Below are 11,392 nucleotides of genomic sequence, written 5' to 3'. Positions count from 1 at the left end.
ACTTTGTTGCCAGTGTGTAGGTCTGCAACTCAACTTACTTTTTAGACCAAACCCATTGCTCTTCTGCTTACATTTATAAATTATTTTTTGCCATATTGTATGTTTGTTCCAAACTATATAGCGCATTATAATGCTTTACTGTTCTCTATTTGAACAACGTAGTTATTTATTTGTTTTTTATTTAAGTAGGCTCCACAGTCAGCATGAAGCCTAATGAGGTGCTTGAACTCATGACCCTGAGATTGAGACCTGGGCTGAGATCAGAAGTTGGATGCTCAACCAACTGAGCCACCCAAGTGCCCCTCAACAATGTAGTTTTAAATACTGAATTTTATCACAAGACTTTTGAATGTTTTGGATGTGTCTTGTAATTTGTTGCTGTCATCTGTATCAGATGATGTTGTTTTAAAAAAAGATCTAGTCAATCTCCCTTGAGTTCACAGTGCAGCTACGGAAAGCTTACAACCTCTCATATCAAGCACTTTTGCTTCTTTCCTCTGGCTTTACTATCTAAAGGCTTGCTTGAGAATTTTGGGGATTCACTTAGCCCTCATGTACAGGATCATACTAGGGATTTCATGTTCCTCAACCAATGAGAGACGAGAGTTGACAGACATAACTCCTAGCCTCTCTATTCCATACAATTCTGATAGGAGCTGCTCAAAGAATTCCCAGCAGGATTGAGTCCAGTTACTCACACTGATCACTTTTTCATTGGAACACTACTGGCTGGTCTCTCCTTACTTTGTCAATTCTCTATTATTACTTGTACTTTCTAGAATCACCTCCCAAATGAAGTACCTGCCTTCCAGTGCCTGGATGTGCTTTCCAGGGAATCCAAATCAGGACAAGATCTTTTTCCATTTTTATGTCACTGGCTCGTTTTCCTTCAGAATTAGCCTTAAGTAACATAGTACGCTGAATAATCATCTCTCAAAGATGTTCACATCATCATTCATGGAATATGTGAATATGTTACCTTACGTGGTAAAAGGGACACATGATTAAGTTAAGGTTTTTAAAATGAGATTGTCCTGAATTATCCAGGTGGTTCCCATGTTATCACAAAGATACTTACAGTGAAGAAGAATCAGAGAAGAGTAAGAGAAGAGAGACTGGAAATAGAAGACACAGTAGAAAAGATTGTATATTTCTGGTTTTGAAGATGGAAGAAGGACCGCAAAACAAGGGATGTAGGGTGACATCTGGAAATTGAAAGGGCAAGGAAACAGTTTTTCATAGATCCTCCAAAGGAATGCAGCCCTGTAGACTGCATTCTTAGACTTCAGATCTCCAGAAGTATATGGCACTTAATTTGTGTTTTACGTTGTAGTATTTGTGATAATAAGTTACAGCAACAATAGGAAACTAATACAAATGTCTCTACTTAAAAAGTTTTTCTTTATCCCCTTAACTACAGAAAATTTCCCTCAAACAACATATGGAAAATATGATCTGGTTTTGTTCTGTCACATAGTAAGTGTCCTGCATTAAGTCAAAAATAAGGATTTCATGCACCTTTATTTTGCTATTTATAGTATTATTGTCACTCAGTATTATGGAAAAATCTATGTTCCCATCTCTAACTTATGATTCACATTTAAAGATTTATTCCAAGATGGTGTCTTACCACAATTTCTGAACTTTTTCACAGACATTATTTCCTCAGGCTATTTTAGTGAATACCCAGATAGTTTATTTTTCTGCCTTCTCAATTTGTGGGGCTACATATGCTTTACAGTTCAGAGATGTGTGTGATTTGCCAGGCACATAGTGATTTTGCACTTAGGTTATTTAACTATGCTGCTTAAGCTTCACAATAAACAATATAACTGATTATCTTCCTAATATAACTCCTTTATTACACGTCTCTAATCTCTTGTCAAAAAGGACACTTATTTGATATGTTTCCTTATCTCTCAGTGTGCACAAAACATCTCAGAGCTCTTGAGTAAAAGAAAACAAAGCAAAAGAAATAAACAAAAGATGCAAAAACCTCACCCTGACATACTCAAGTTAGGCAACCAGTTTATACCTGTTCATCACTATTATACTTTCTACTATTTAGAAAATTACTTACTTTTTCCAGGATCCCTGGGTGGCGCAGCGGTTTGGCGCCTGCCTTTGGCCCAGGGCGCGATCCTGGAGACCCGGGATCGAATCCCATGTCGGGCTCCCGGTGCATGGAGCCTGCTTCTCCCTCTGCCTGTGTCTCTGGCTCTGTCTCTCCTTCTATCTCTCAAGAATAAATAAATAAAATCTTTAAAAAAAAAAAAAAGAAAGAAAAGAAAATTACTTACTTTTTCCTAGTAGCCAATGCTCAAATTTGTGGATCTTAATAGCACGTAGTGACACTTTGCTCTCCCACAGATCTCTATTGTAAATTCGACTGTTTTAATTTCTAATGTATATATTTTCCTACCTTAATTTTTTGATGTGCTATTAGTTATATTTTATACTATTTTTGTTTAGCCTAGATTTTTTAGCTTACCATACCATATTTAGCAGATCATAAAATGTCATGATTAGTAAAAATCCCAAATATTCTTTTTTTTCCCCAAATATTCTTTTTAAATAAGATCTCTGAAAGATCAAGAAGATTCTGAGGGCTTGTTGTGAATTTAAAAAAAAATGCACTCTCTGTTAGATTATGGATTAATTGCTAGAAAGCTGCCTCAAATTATCCATAAATTAATGCATTTGATCATACTTTCTACAAGTATTTACTGAATACATAGGATAATAAAGACACTGTGTTAATATCTAGCATGCAGCACAAACTAAACATACATAGCCCTTGCATTCATGAAGCATCCTTGTGAGGTGTGGATAATAAAAAACAAACAAACAAACAAACAAACAAAGAAAACCTTAAGCAACAAACAAAAAACCTCCTTAGTTATGGTAAGTGCTCTAAATGATAATAGGGTATATATAAGAGAGAAAAATGGGGCAGCCCAGGTGGCTCAGTGGTTTAGTGCCACCTCTGGCCCAGGGCGTGATCCTGGAGCCCTGGGATAGAGTCCCACATTGGGCTCCCTGCATGGAGCCTGCTTTCCCTCTGCCTATGTCTCACCTCTCTTTCTCTCTCTCTGTTTCTGTGTCTCTCATGAATATATAAATAAAATCCTCTAAAAAATATTTTAGAAAAATAGGAAGGATGTGTACTATTGTATCTTTGTCAAACAGTGAGAATCTCTTGGAAGGTGACATAAATTGAGAGTGGTAACTGAAGAATATCCAGAAAGAAGAATGAGGCCTCCCAGAAGGAGGACACACAATATGTAACATCCCTTAGGAAAATACGTGCTCATGAAACAAAGGAAAAGTAGGACAAAATGTAGGGAGAGTGGGTAAGGGTAGGATGAGATAAAATTTGACAGACTTTGACCAGAACTTGAACAATTTTTTGAAGTCATCATGAAGAGTCTGGATTCTCTTTCCATGTTGGAGCAGGTCATTAAAGGAGGCAACCACCAGTTGACTCTGAGTTACACTTGGGCAGTTAGAGGCTCCTCACCTGTCTCCTTTCTTTGGAATATATGTTTTGTCCATTATTCTCTTCCATTATTCAATGGAAGCCATTTTTAAGGTCACAGCCTTGAGAAAGCAATGTGTTGTTGAAACCATCTGGATATTATACATGACAAAACCTAGTTAAGGCCTCCGTAGAAACTTTTAAAATTTTGGCAAGTGGGTCCAGAGATCTACTTGTCTTGCAGCCACCCAAGTTTGTATGTAAGATCCCTTGCTTATTAAAACTATCACCTACTAATCTGGAATGGTCTGCCTCTTTCTCCCATTTTCCTCACCCTCAGTACACAGGGACGAGTTCGAGAACCATCATACCATTGCAATGTGATGTAGTTTTTAATGAAATGAGGTGACTTTATTTTCTTAGAGAGCACCCTAGGTACTGTGGGAAAAGAGATGGGAGTCTAGATATTCCCGTTTTAAAGTAAAAAACAATAAACAAAAACAAACTAAAAAAATACACTGGTTTTGTTATTCTCATTCTTATAGTCAATAAAGTTGACAATTTAATTTTTAAAAATATTTTATTTGAGAGAGAGAGCACAAGCAGATGAGATGCAGAGGGAGAGGGAGAAGCAGATTCACTGAGCTGAGCAGGGTTGCCATCCCAGGACCCTGGGATCATGATCTGAGCCCAAGGCAGATGCTTAACCAAGTGAGTGACCCAAGCACTCTGATCATTTAAATTTTAAACCTGTAACTAGGGGATCCCTGGGTGGCGCAGCAGTTTGGCGCCTGCCTTTGGCCCAGGGCGCGATCCTGGAGACCCGGGATTGAATCCCACATCAGGCTCCCGGTGCATGGAGCCTGCTTCTCCCTCTGCCTGTGTCTCTGCCTCTCTCTCTCTGTGTGTGTATGTTACTATCATAAATAAATAAAAATTTTTAAAAAAATAAACCTGTAACTATTTTCCATGAAATCAGTAATTTAATTTTTTAATTTAATTTAATTTAATTTAATTTAATTTAAGTGAAAATAAAGCCACCCAAAAATTCTGATTTGTCTTCAGTTGATTTTTCTTCATAAACTGTTACTCAATCCAAAACAGTGAAAGCATGGAAAACATTACATGTCAATTACTCTGTTTACCCTCTTAGGAAAGTTGTGTGGCTAATGTTAATACAGCATATTCTCAGTAGAGATTTTTTTTCCCTTTTATAATGCTTTTATAAAATTTCTTTTTTATTCTGGATCTAAAATTATTGCTCTATTTATAGACAGTGTGTTTCTTAAAAGAAGAAGGCATCAGATTTTGGACACATAGGCCATTATATTTCCTCCCCATCACATACAATTGATTCTTAAATTAAAATCCCTAAATAGAATTTTTCCTTAGTTTACATGCTAACAATTATTTACATCTAATGTAAGCACCCTAAAGAACTAAATCTTAATGCATCAGTTTGAGGCTAGACAAACAGATGTCTCCAAATATAATAAGATTTTGCCAAAGATCTGATTAAGAAAATGAACATTGCCTAATATATTATAAATAAGGAATAAATGCCAGTCAGTGAGTAGCAATCAATCCAAATCTCAATAAATTGTATGCAAATAGAGATGTAAAAATGATTGTTTGCTATGGCATGCAGTAGCAATAATTATAGTACTGCCAGTAGCAACAGCACTAATATAAAGAACACCAATAGGATCAGGAAGAGGAATAGGATGTTGAGGAAAAAGAAAAGGAAGATGGGAATGAGTAAGAATAATAGCAACAGAAGCAATGTTAATAATAATCTGAATTCAAGTAAATTATGGACACAAATGGATTTCTAGTCAAAAGTCATAGCTGATTGGTCTTAATTAGCTTGGATACTACATGGGTAATTTCTTTAATTCTTTTTGTTGGCTTCACTTTGGTTTCATCAATTTGGATAATTCAAAATAGGTTCTGCTAAGAAGGCTGTACTGGCCACTTGTAAATTCAGTGAGAATTACTCTCAGTGACAGCCTCAGTGGTTTTATTCAGGTTGGAAGCAGTGAAGTTTAAATGAGTGATTAATTCATTAAAACTTATATCATGAGAAATATAGTAACAGGCTGAATACATTTCTCACCTATAAAACTAATTAATCTGAACTATATTTGTCTTGTAAACACTTGTCATAAAATAGAATTGACTTAAAGAATGAAAGCAGATGTTCTTTTTGTTTGTTTAATGATCTTTTTAGTGGAATGACTTATTAATGGAGGACCGCAAAACACAATTGTAACAAAACTTTGTTGCATGTAGACAAAATGATATGGAGATTTGTGTAAATTATCTTTGTTGAGATTAATAGATGCTCTTTTGCTGGAAATGTTAGATACCCATGAGCATAATATAATTTTATGTTGTGTTGACAGGGTAAATATCATATACAGATGCAGAGTTAATTATTTAAGGAAGTAAGCAAATGGTATCCCCATTTTACAGAGTTCTTCCAAGAATTTATTCACTGTTACTTAAAATATTAAGTCCAGGTATAAAAGCTAAACAAATATCAATATAGAAATCATGTAGTTTCTCTCACATTCATTATGGTCTATCAAAATCTGATTTTTATATTTAATTTTCTTCTAGTTGCCTGGCATTAATTTGAGAGTGCTACTCTTGCAATTTTCATATTGATTTTCATTACCAAAATAAAAGGGTTTTTTATAGCTGTTTCCTCTTCTTGCATTTGTTCCTGAAAATTACAGCACTTTAATTAAACATTTGTGTTAATGGGCTTAGGACTAGTCCCTACCTCAATAAATCAGAACTACCAAATCTGTTCAGTTTACTCAAAGTGCAATCAATGCTATTTCCTTTTGGTTCAGCAATTTCATTTACTTGTGTATTGGAAGTTCAATTATTTGCAATTATAGTTTCAGTGTGTTAAGATAAATGTGACATACATCTAAATTGTAAATTACTGAAGCTCAATTTTTATTATTTTGTGTGTTGGAACTTACTTAGAAATAATCATAGAAAATAAATATAAATGTTCTTAATTCTAATATTTGTGTATTTATCCTAGACATTAATTAGGCAAATCTACACATAAAACTTCACTTTCAACATATACATTTTAAATGATATGAATAGCAGCATCATGTAGCAAAAGTTGAAGTAATCCACATGTAAGCACTGTTATGTAGCATGAAGATTGAAATCATACCTGCACATTTTCTGACCACAATGTCGTGAAAGTAGAAGTCAACCACACACACACACACACACACACACACACACACACACACACAAAACAACTTGGAAAGGCCACAAATACATGGAGGGTAACCCCCATGCTACTAAAAATGAATGAGTCAACCAGAAAATCAAAGAGGAAATTTAAAAATGCATGAAAACAAATGGAAATAAAAACACAATGTCAAAAATCTTTTTGTTACAGAAAAAAAGATCTTAAGAGGGAAGTTCATAGCAATACAGGCCCTCCTCAAGGAGCCAGAAAATTCTCAAATAATCAACCTAACATAATACCTAAAGGAGCTAGGACGAACAACACATGAAGCCTAAAGCCAACAGAGGGCAAGAAATATTAAAGACTAGAGCAGAAATAAGTGATATAGGAATTTAAAAAACAATGGAACAAATCAGTGAATCCAGAAGCTGGTTCATTGAAATAATTATGAAAGTTGGAAAAAAAATTAAAATTGATATTTTTTTTGCCAGACTTATCTAAAAGAAAAAAAAAAAGAAAGAACCACAAAAAATAAAATCACAACTGAGAGAGGAAAAAAATAACCAACACCACACAAATACAAACAATTATGAGAAAATATTATGAAAAACTACATGCCAATATATTGGACAACCTGGAAGAAATGGACAAATGCCTAGAAAACTTGAACAGACTGCTAACCAGCAAAGAAATTAAATCCATGATCAAAACACTCCCAACAAACAAAAGTCCAAGGCCAGATGTTTTCTCAGGCAAAAACTACCAAACATTTAAACAAGAGTTAATACCTATTCTTCTCAATCTTTTCCAAAAAAAAAAAAAAAAGAAAAGGGAGAAAAGCTTCCACATTCATTCTATGAGGCCGGTATTACCCTGATACCAAAACCAGATAAAGATTCTACTAAAAAAGAGAACTACAGGCCCATATCCCTGATGAACACGGATACAAAAGTTCCCAATAAAATACTAGCAAACTGGATCCAAAACAATACGTTAAAAAAATCACTCATCACAATCAAGTGGGATTTATTCCTGGGTTGCACGCGTGGGTCAATATTCACAAATCAATCAGGGTGATACACCACATTAATAAAAGAAAGGATAAGAACCATGTGATCATTTCAACAGACGCAGAAAAAGCATCTGACAAAGTACAATATCCGTTCATGATTGAAAACCCTCACCAAGGTAGGCTGAGAAGAAACGTGCTTCAACAATATAAAGGCCATATGTTAAAAACTACAGCTATTATCATCCACAATGAGCAACAACTGAGAGCTTTCCTCTTTGGTCAGGAACAAGACAGGGATGTCCCCTCTCACTAGTGTTATTTAACACAGTCCTGGAAATCCTAGCCTCAGCAATCAGACAACAACAACAACAAAAATAAAAGGCATCCAAATGGGCAAAGAAGAAGTCAAACTTTCACTATTTGCAGATGACACGATACTCTATACAAACAGCATTTTCACAGAACTAGCACAAACAGTCCTAAAATTTGTATGGAACCACAAAAGACCTTGTGATCATTACCAATGAGATGTGGCAGAGAAGGACAGCTTCTACGGGGTTAGACTTATCTGAGTCCCTCCCCCCTTGCTGGAACAGAGCCAGCCGTGGAATCACCATCTGTCAGCATAGCCTCTGATCCCAGGTTCTTTTACATATCTAGAGGCATAAATCTGGCTTTGTTATTGGTATTTTTAAAAAATTAAGATGTTGGTTTGAGGAAAGCACTGTGAGAAGCTGCAGAAATCCTATTTTCATTGCCTTATAAAAAATATAGGATGCCAAGTTTAAATGAGAAGTGATTTTTATAGCATGATTATGTCCCATGTAATATTTGGGACATTCTATTAAAACAGCTGTTTTTCTGAAATTCAAGTTTCACTGAGCACTATTATCTGGCAACCCTTTCGAAAGTAGATTATAAGACAAGCAAATAAGTCAACAAGTGGAAGTTGTATTTCAGAATAGTGTGGAGTAAAACATGCAGAAACCCATGACCTTCTGAGTCCAAAGGGCTATGTTAAAATGGACACTTCTATTTAGCATCAAGTATATTGGACATTCTATTAATGTGGACCAAATTGAAGTGAATAGAAAGAAAACTAATAGAAGCCAGTGAGGTGCAGCATATGAATTGGTGACCAATTCCCTACAATCAAAAATCTCCACTTGGAATGGGGCTTTTTCATCCTACTAGTCTCTTTCTAGCTTTTAAATTTGGCTTGGAGTCCTTGTCAGGCCACATATCCAGCCTTCTGTTATTTTTTAAACAAATTCCAAACAGTCAACATAGTATAGTGAGTACGTTCTTTAGAAGGGATATAGCAACATGCAAAAAGCTGGGGATGAAGCTGTGTTCTGTTGGGTGTTAAGTCTGGAAATAATTCTGTAGATAGCAGGCCTTCAACTCCACAGAACCCTGTAAACTAGGCTCACTGCATGAGATCGGGGCTGTAGGAAATGCAGGTTTTTGAGAACTATCACCATGGGGGCCCTTTCAACATTTACACTGAGCCTTAATATACAGGACCTGCCCAGCCATACTCAACCAGTTCCAGTTCTTATTCACTCCAGCTGTTCGATCGGCCTCCCTTACTCTTTGCCGCATGCTAGAGAGGTCACAACACAACGCATCCCCCTCCCATCTAAGTTCAGAGATGGAAGTCAGCCTTTTTGTAGGTACTTGAAATACCTACAGGGCTTGTCACAACTGACTAGGCCCCACTCAGTTTGATTCAGCAGGTATGGGATAGGGCCCATGAGCCTGCATTTCTAAAAACATTCCCAGAAGATGCTGATGCTGGTGGCCTGGGGACCACATTTTGAGAACCACCACTCTAGCTTTACCATTCCTGTCAATAATCCACTTATCTCCAGGGATGAGATCCTTATCATTTGACTGGTAAGCAATTCGCCTTCAAGAGATCCCATTCCATAAACCCTCCTTCCAAGGAGGGCTTCTGGTAGCAACTGCCTTGCAATTATCCCAGAAACATAAGATACATGCAAGTGGTTTATGAAGCAAAGTGCTTCCATAAGGAAGTAACAAGGGAGTGGGGATGAGCAGCATAAGAAAGAGGAAGCCAAGAATAAGATTTCACATAAAGCGCCATTGTAGTGGCTGTTACTCATGTCCCGCATGTACAAGGGGCAGAGTCCAGGAGATATCAGCCACAAGTTTCTAGTGGTCTTCTCCCAGTGGGGTCAGATATTTAGCTCTCCCAGTAATGTGTGAGCATTCACATGGAACCAGGGCAACTCATGTGAGCCTTGGCAGCCAGGTTTTTTTTTTTTTTTTTAATCGGTGGTAGGCCTGGGATGTCTACTTCTGCATGTGGTTCCTAGCCCTCTCCAGAGGTCAAGCCAATACCTCATGGCCCAAGTCCCCCATAAGTCACATTGTTAACAGACTGTTTCATGTGGCTCATGGGCTCCAAGTCAATAACAAACCACTCATCTGGCAGAACATCCCAAGGTGTCAGATTCTTAAGAGCCAGGCAGGGGCCAAACCCTTATTTAGAACATGCAGGGAGTAGACAACTCAGTACTGGGTTAATCTTTCAGTACATCCGTACAATTCCTCAAAGCTGAAGCACTGGTTTGCAGGCAATACTGGTTCCCAGGCCCATGGCAGTAGTAATCACAATCCATCCTTTTTATACTTAAAACGCACTTGTTTGAATGGTACACCCCTATAGATAGGTTCAGCCTTAAAGTATACTGCATCAGGGGGTGGTCACTCAAAAGGCTTCCAAGTAGGCATGCCTCCTATTTGCCAGCACTCCCAGTGACCCTGTTGTGGTTTTGTATTTCTTCCTGATCCTACATCTCTGGGACTTAGATTTAGAGTTACTGGTTCCCAAAAGGCACATGCTTGTATCAAGGGACAAAGACCTACTTTAAAAATGAGCTATGGTTGCTGCCTCAGCCCTCAAGTCTCCTTGAGTTAACGGGCCAGCAGACAAGGACATCATCTTGGCAGAGGTAATTGGCTTTAGTCACCAGGAAGAAGCAGGGTTGCTCTTATACAGTGGGATAGGAGACAACCTATTTGTAGGTTTCTTGGTGATCTGATTTGATGATAAAGTACACAGCATCCAAAGCCTGAGAAATACAGGATTTCAGCTCAGGTCCAGGAGAGAGGAGGACCTTGTCATGCCACCAGGGAATCCACCAAAAGGGTATATAAGGGTAAGAGAAATCTGGACAGAGGAAGGGGCCGCTATGTACCAGTTGAAACCCCAACAGAACTCCTTCACAGGATTTGTCTTTCCAGTCTTTAGTTTCTTCAGGAAGAAACCTACTTGAACTTAGGGAAACTCCCTCTAGAATTTATTCCAAGAAGTGGCTCGGGTGGTGCAGAGGCTATAGTGGACATGGTTATATGTTACCCACATTCCTCTTTAGATGCAAAGAACCGATCTCTCTCCCCACCCCAGCCCAGCTACTTGAAGTGCTACGTGAGGAAAATCCTGTACTCTTCTATGGGATTGCCTCAAAGATCTACTTAGCTAAGGCCAAGCACCATTCTCAGGGACACATTCCAGTGGAGCTGAGAGCTCTGAATCACCAAGATGCTTGAGAGGACCAGGCCTTTATGTTCCTAAGTGATAGATTAACTTCTCCGCCCAGTCCTGCTGGATCACTTCTTTTACAGACATTGCTCCTGATAGCACTCC

The sequence above is a fragment of the Vulpes vulpes genome, unplaced genomic scaffold (genome assembly GCF_048418805.1).
Source record: "Vulpes vulpes isolate BD-2025 unplaced genomic scaffold, VulVul3 Bu000000784, whole genome shotgun sequence".
NCBI lineage: Eukaryota > Metazoa > Chordata > Mammalia > Carnivora > Canidae > Vulpes > Vulpes vulpes.
This window is presented reverse-complemented; position numbering follows the sequence as displayed.